At 37.1% G+C, this 8,424-nt stretch overlaps 1 long non-coding RNA gene across 1 annotated transcript in view; it reads right to left on the bottom strand.

Moving 5' to 3' along the window:
- The window catches only part of LOC127563511 (uncharacterized), a 123,045-nt gene that overhangs the window by 90,486 nt on the left and 24,135 nt on the right, over positions 1-8,424 (bottom strand). The window lies entirely within an intron of this gene.

The following is an 8,424-nucleotide window of genomic DNA, read 5'->3' as shown; positions in this document are numbered from 1 at the left end:
GTTGACTAGGGCAAATCTGTATAATCTGAGTTGTCTTCCTTTATCTCTACAACAGTGAGATGTTTTAGTTTCAAAAGGATCATAAAATAGCAAATTCAGAGAGAACAGACAATTTAGGGATAATAAGATGATAGATTTAGAGGCGTCAGGGACCCCAGAGATCTTCTAGTCCAAAATCTTTGTTGTGGATGGGTATACCATGGCCCAGTGTAATATGCAATTTGTAATATATAGCAGAGATTGGTTTTATATTCAGATCCTTTTTCTAGTGCTTTCAAATTATTATGTTTTGAGATACAAGCAGAGAAGACAGATTGTCAGTAAAGCAGGTATTGAAGGTAGAAAATCCTGTCATTGCATATGCAGCTAGTTTTGTTTTCTGTTGAATAGTGTAGATTTTGCTGCCAAAAAGAATCCAAAAAGTATTATTAAAAATTACAAAGGCCTGCACAAGAAATTAAAAACCTTAGAAACAAATGTAATGTTTCTTCCCTGCTTCTAATTCAAATCAGGGAAAGATTTTAAAATGATAATAATAGCATTAAGAAACATTTTTGTAACACTTTAAGCATTGCTACAGGTTATTCTTTTGCTACATCTTTTAATTATTTTGTTCCATTTTAAGTCACAAACTCTCTTTTTTTCCCTCCCCACCCTAGAATATATCAACATTTGACACAGTTATTGGTAAATATAGACTTATATATGCAGATATACCTATAGTCATACATATATACATATACATACATACATATGTGTTTATATGTAAATATACATATAGGTATATCTATATAAATACCATATTATACACACTTTTATCTATCACATCTTTCCTTGGAGATGTATACTATGTTCCTTCATGAATCCCTTATGGGTTGACTTCAGTATTTATAATAGTAAGAATAACTTAGTTGTTCATAGTTGTTCTTTGAATGGTATTGCTGATACTGCTCAATTTTATTTCTCCCTATCCAATCTTAATTTTTAAGATTATGCCATCATACTTAACTCAATCCCAAATCTTCTCTCCATGTATATGCTTTCAAAATACACAAACAATAACATTTTTTTCAAATGTGCAAAATGATAAAATTCTTAATAGTTATAGATTATCTTTTTCCATGTAAGAAACAATTTAACCTTCTTAAATCCTTTATAATTTCTCTTTAATGTTCACCTGTTCTTATGTTTTTCCTGATTCTTGTATGTCAAATTTTCTGTTTCATTCTAATCATTTCCTAATGAATATTTGAAAGTCCTTTAGTCCATAAAATATTCATTTTCCCCCCACAAAGGATTACACACAGCTTTGCTGGGTATGTTATTTTTGGTTGCAAACTCAGCTCCTTTGTTCTTCAGAATTTAATGTCTCATGCCCTTCAGTCTTTTAATGTAGAAGCTGTTAAAACTTGTGATATCTTCACCATAGCTCTAGAATATTTAGTTTTTCTCTCTAGTTACTTGCAGTACTTCCTCCATGACTTCATTGCAGTTTTCCTTAAGAGGTTCTTGAAGTGCAGTGTCTAGACCTCTTATGTAATCATAACTTTCAGGTAGTCCATCAATTCTGTACTATCATATTTCAAGACCTTTAATTCTTTTATGTGGAAGCTGCTAAATCTTGTGCAGTCTAGATTGTGGCTCATGATACATGTTAAATATGTTAAAACATATGTTAAATCCAATATATATATATATATGTATATTTATATAATTATCTTGCTGCACAAAAAAAAAAATCTTTCCATATTTTTCTAAAGCTACCAACTCATCATTCGCTACACCACAGCAGATGGTAATGTCCGGCTAGGCTCTCTGGAGGGCCTCAGGGTCAGTCTGAGTCAGGTTCAGTCAAAGTCCTTGGTCTTTAGAAGGAAAAGTGAAAGAGATAGGCAAGCTGCCACATTACTGGTCAAAGATGGATCCTGGACTCTGGAGTCTGGAACCTGACGTCTTCTCTGCTGAGCATGTTGGAAACTCTGCCTCTCTTCCTCAGCCCTCCAATCTTTCCTTACATTTACCCCACGGCAACACATTCAGCAGGTGCCATCTTGAGGAGAGCCATTACCTCACCATCTCATCTAAGTATCTGTTTATAGAGCCATTATCTCATGTTGAGTAGGAACTTAGCCTTAAGTATTCTGCTGTCTTAGATTCAAGTACATCTTTTCAGAGTTCTAACCCTCTACAAGCAGTAATCCAGCCTTATACTGTCTGGTTATTTTAAATAGTCTAAAACAACATTGATTAAAATGGTTAATATACAGTATAATTTCCCTATTTTTCCCTTTTGATTAAATCTGTTTAGCTTTAACTTTGCTCCTTTACCTGGAGATGACTTGAGAATGTGAATTCATTCTGGAGACTCTCTGCCTTCATGAGTTGGAGCTCATCATGACTTGGATCTTAATAAATTTATATATGTATATGTGAGTATGGTTATATATGTGCATATGTATATTTATTTATGTATACATATGTACATGTGAATAAATATGTGTGTGTATCCTCATTTAATTGTAGCCTTCTTGGGGGAAGTGGGGAAAAGGAGATAGAAAAAGATAAAGTAAAAAGTACACAACAGAAGCAAAGAAAAGATGGACAGCTTTGAACACTATGTGTAGAATTTATTATATAGGTTTTTTTGAAATGGAAATTTATTGTTTCATATTTTGAATCCTCCTGATGGGTCACAGCCCCTGGGTATATTCTAAATTGTATGGCCAGCTGATGAATTCAGAGGAATAAAAATTACATATTTAGCTAAGGAATGTGGAGCAATTAAAATGTCTTCTCTGTTATTCCTTATTGGCCCCCTGTAAAACTACCATTCTAACTTATTTGTTTTTCTGTAGAAGGTCTTACTTTTCTTCCTTAAATCATGATTTTTCTTATCTCTCTTTTTTCAATTAACAATTTGTAGGCTACTTTTTTTTAATTTTTATTTAATAATTACTTTATATTGACAGAATCCATGCCAGGGTAATTTTTTTTACAACATTATCCCTTGCACTTGTTTCTGTTCCGATTTTTTTCCCCTCCCTCCCTCCATCCCCTCCCCTAGATGGCAAGCAGTCCTTTATATGTTGGATATGTTGCAGTATATCCTAGATAGAATATATGTTTGCAGAACCGAACAGTTCTCTTGTTGCATAGGGAGAATTGGATTCAGAAGGTATAAATAACCCAGGAAGAAAAACAAAAATGCAGATAGTTCACATTCGTTTCCTGTAGGCTACTTTTTGTAGTGACAATAAACTGGAAACTGAGTGGATGCCCATCAGTTGGAGAATGGCTGCCTAAGTTATGGTCTATGAATCTGATGGATTATTATTAGTTCTGTAAGAAATGATCAGCAGGATAATTTCTGAGAAGCCTGGAAAGACATGGACTGATGCTAAGTGAAATGAGCAGAACCAAGAGATCATTGTATACAGCAATAACAAGATTATACAATGATCAATTCTAATGGACATGGCTATTTTCAACAATTAAATGATTCAGACCAGTTCCAATGATCTTGTGATGAAGAAAGCCATGTATATCCAGAAAGAGGAACTGAGTGTGGTTCACAACAGAGCATTTTCACTCTTTTTCTTGTTGTTCACTTGCATTTTATTTTCTTTCTCATTTTTTCTGATTTGATTTTTCTTGTGCATCAAGATAATTATATAAATATGTATGCATATATAGGATTTAACATATCTTTTATCATGTTTAATATATATTGTACTACTTGACATCTAGGGGAGGGGATGGGGGAAAGGAAGGTAAAATTGGTTTTGCACAAGGTTTTGCAAGGGTTAATGTTGAAGAATTATCCATGTATATGTTTTGAAAAATAAATGGCTTTAATTTAAAAAAATAATTTGTAGATCATTAGCTTGTTAATTGAGCCCTATACTTTCAGTATATAAAGCGTCTTAATTTTTCTCTAATTTGCTAGACTCTTAAAACTAATCCATCATTTTTGATGTAATAAAGTCTTCTGTGATAAGAGAATTTCCTTGAATTCTTTCAATCCAAATATGATCTGTGATTCTCACATACTTCACTTTCATATTCTGCTATTCACATGACAATGTTTTTTTCTTTTTTACTTTTGTATTTAAGCTTCAAAGAAATAAATAAAGATCACTCAATATTTGTTTTTCTAGACAATATGCCATCTTCTAGTGAAAATCAAGGATAAATATTTATTGAGCACCTATTTTGTAGCTAGGATTGTGACATCCAATGTAATCACTGCTTACAACTAGGTTGCAATTTATTAACTGTATGGCCCAAGGCCTTTTTAGATACAAGCTGACTCTGAAAGTCAGATAACAAAAAAAAAAAATTATTGAGAGAGAGTAAGTTCAGAGGAATTGGACATTTCTGGCCAGAAGTTGGCTCCCCACTTCTAATGGGAAGAGGAAGCCCTAAGTACAGAAACAGACAAGCTTTATGTACTTAGTTTATTGCAGTTCCCTCCCCGCGAAGAATGGGTTGGTTACTCTGCCTTAGCATTACATCATTTCTTACATGCTACTCCTGTAATGTTCTCCTTCCCTCATCATACATCCCATGTTCTGTTAATGACATTCTAATTCTATGTGGGATATATCAGTTTATATGCATGAGGCTTATTAAGCAAGAAAAATAAAGAGAAGTCTTTTCCAGGTCCTTGAAACTGGTCAGTTTAAACCAGTTTGTAGCCTTGACAACTTTGTCAAAAGTTTGGAGGCAAGTGAGTTCTTCTGAAAGCTCATTGGTCAGAGATATTTATTATCTTACATTACCTTGAAGCTTACAACATTCTGTAGAAACTTATCTACTCAAGGTTTTGGAGGAATCAAAATGTAATAGTTCTGTGGAAATTTAACTTTAGGTTGTCTCTCTCAATCTGTCATTTAGTCTCCCTCATTCTTAACTTTCTTTATCTGTAAAACTGGGATAGCAAGAACACCTTGCTCACAGGGATGTAATTGATGGTTATATGATTTTGTGTTCTCCTGATTTTTTTTTTTGGGGGGGGAGGTTCTGTTCTAACAATAAGTCAGTGAATCTTAAATCTTCTGCTTTTGGAATCTGCCTCAGGAAACTCCCAACCCAATATGTCTGATTCTAAATCGACCAGTCCTCAGTTCATTGCTGACTGATAATCTTGTCAGTGAGAACCAAGTTCCAGCACCACTCCTCAGTTCACTGCTGACTGTCAGATAATGTGTTGGTCAGTGATAACCAAATTTCAGAGATCACCCCTCTGGGCCATAGAATTAGCATGACAATGATAGAAAGCTGGATAAAGGAGTTTCCTCTCTCTTAGAATTTTGCCGATTTCTTTTGGAATTCAACCCTCTTTGTAATGGTATTACAGTTACAATAAACTTTGCCCTTGACTAGGAAATGGGTTCAAGCCTGCAAATTCTTTTAAGATACCTCACAACACTGGCCTGTGACCCCAAACTTTTGGGATCCCCTTTCCAACATTATGAGGGTCAAACAAGACAATCTATTTTTAAAAAGCTTTTGAATGAAATAAATCAGACTTTAGACCTATGTCACATTATCTCTATTCTCAGAGCTCCATAAGGCAGCAAAGGTCATACCTTAGGACTGAGCCTCAGGGAGTCACAAGACTCACAGAAAGCAGACAGCATCACTGACCATTGTCCAATAGTTGCTTCCTTTCCAATTTGTTCAATGAATTGAAAAAACAACAGGAAGGAGGGGTGTATTTCCATTTTTGTGCTATATAGGTACCCTTCTGCCCTCAATACTTGCCCACTCTATTCTGAATTGCTCAGATAGTATGTTGGTCCTCTTCTTGCAAGTACTGAATTAAAACTTTTTGTTGTACCTAGAGACTCCTCCGAGTAGTCAAATTGGGTAAGGGGGTTTAATATAACTCCATCTCACACAGTTTGTTGGGGATGCATGCCGGGATCATGTGACTTCCTGGAGAGATGGCTGGAGCTCTGATAAAAGGGAAAAATGCCCATTGAGAGGGTTTTCTCCAGTGATCCTCCAGATCAGACTCTATCCTCCCTCTCCATGAAGTATCAATCAGAAAGGAGGAACTCAGTAAAGCAGAAAATGAAAAAACCCTCTGAAGAAGTCAGACCAGTTAGGAGAGAACAGTCAGATAATTATGTGCATAACCTACAGGTAAGAGGTACTTCCTGTGCCTTTGGGCTGTCCTTAGGCTAAAAAGGGGGTCTTGGGGGCTTAGTGACCCAAGAAAAGGGGTAGCTCCTAGAAAGCTAGAAGGAAGTCCTGATAAATGGCACAGATGAGGGGCACTCTGGGTAATTGGTAGGCTTGTTGATTCGAGTTGAGAAGTTGGCTCTGTATTTTATAGAATCACAAGTTTGATCAGAGCTTCATTCCAGAAGGGAAGCCTTCAGTAAAAATGGGAATGAAACAGTTGAAATCTTTGGAGCAAAAGTTGAAAATACCACTAGATCTTCCACTAGGTAGTCAGCTACAAAATTGGAATGAAATACCAAACTGTAAAGGGAAAGATAGAAAGAAAATGATAAAACATCACCGTGTTGTCAGTGAATGGTGAATGGTTGTCTTGTCTGTTGAAGGACACATAAGGCAGCCCAATGCTGTGCTCCAACAAGAGGGAGACTTCCATGGCTTAGACCTTTTCAAAGGATCCAGGTAGACTTTACTGAACTGCTACCAATAAGCCATCTCAAATATCTGCTAGTCATAGTGGACTACCTGATCTTATGGGTGGAAGCTGTCCTCTTGCCTCAAGCTACTGCTTCTACAGTCAGCAAAATCATATTGGAACAGATAATCCCCAGGTATGGGATGGTGGAAAGAATAGACTCAGATCAGGGGATGTATTTCACTGGTAAAATACTCCAGTCTCTCATGTGAGCCTTAGAGATTTCTTGGGGTTTCATACCCCTTGGCACTCTCCTTTTTCCAGTAAATGAAGAGAATGAATCAGGAAATCAAGAGACAATTAACTAAACTGGCTCTTGAGACTCAGCTGTCCTAGACCAAGTGCTTGCCATTAGCACTCTGCAGATTAAGAACAAAACCTTGCAGAGACATTGGATTATCCCCTTATGAGCTTTTATATGGGCATCCATATCCAGGACTCCCTAAAAAAACTGGGACCCCATCTTAGAGAGTAAAAATAGATTTATGGGGGGTTATGTAGTCGCTTTGGCTAAATATCTGCATGAAATCCAGCTTAAAGGTATTATTGCTCAGGCACCCCCTCTAGAATTTCCTGTATACAAGTTCAACCCAGGAGATTAGCTCCTGATCTGGACATGGCAGGAGAAGCTGGTCCCAATCTGGGAAGGCCCCTTCTAGGTGCTCCTGACCTCAGATTTTGCAGTAAGGACTCAAGAGTGAGACTGGACACATCACACCAGAGTGAAAGGACCAGTGGACTCTCTGGCTGAATGGACTGTTGACCCGGAGCAGTTCAAGGACTTGAAACTGCACTTCTAACACAATCCTCTCACTAGATGACTTCTCCATAACCTATGAGGAATTGGAATTGGAATTATCGGGTTACTTAATTCTTGTCATTCCTAGTTGATTGTATCTGCATTCTGACCTTTTCATTAGCACGTGCCATATCATCTTCCCTAAGGGACTCCTTCTGTTCCTCCCCCAGAAATTGTAATTCCAACACCACATTATGGGAATTCCCTTGGTCTGTGTATTGCTCTTTACACCTTTTGTTCACTAGATTCCCCTCCCTTGAGGGGAATAGTTTTGAGCAGCTAATGGAAACTGTAGCTATATCTTTTAACCTATTTAACTATTGGATGTGGGGGGGCGGGGCCTCAAAGTCTATCTCAATGGCCCTGGGTGCTTGTTCCATTAAGCCCAGCTTGGATCCTGAGTAATAGGTCAACAATACATTATGGAACAGGATTCTGGGAGGATAGAGAGGAACGTTCTTGGCTCCTGACAGAGTATCAAGAAGGAAAATATTGCCTCAACCAGATGGAAGGGGGAATCAAACTAGTAAATAGTCAGTGTCCTTGGACCTACAGAAATGGGTTAGCATATAGGACTACTAATTGCCTAACAAATATGACCTTCCATCCCTGTATAAATAGAACTGGACCTATCTCTTACATAACCTCCAATTAGAGTTGGAATTGACCTCATACTTCTCTGGGTCATTGGAGTATGCATAATCTGACTAGGATGAGAGAAGAGGAGGTTCACTTGGAAAATGACGCAGCAGCTGGGGAGATGTAACTTCTTAAAAGAGAATGGAATAGTGGGAGGACCCCTAGGTTATGAGGACACATAGTACTACCCAATTGTTAATGGCAGACATTTACCAACCATTTTTGATTATAAGCAGCCTGCTCTAAAGGGACATTATTGGGTTTGTGGCCTGACTGTCTCCATGCTAAGAACATTAAAAGGGCAATTTGGAAGGGGAAGGAT

Source organism: Antechinus flavipes, chromosome 4 (assembly GCF_016432865.1).
Source record: "Antechinus flavipes isolate AdamAnt ecotype Samford, QLD, Australia chromosome 4, AdamAnt_v2, whole genome shotgun sequence".
Taxonomy (NCBI): domain Eukaryota; kingdom Metazoa; phylum Chordata; class Mammalia; order Dasyuromorphia; family Dasyuridae; genus Antechinus; species Antechinus flavipes.
Note: the sequence above shows the minus strand (reverse complement) of the source record. Positions and strands in the feature narration are given on the sequence as shown.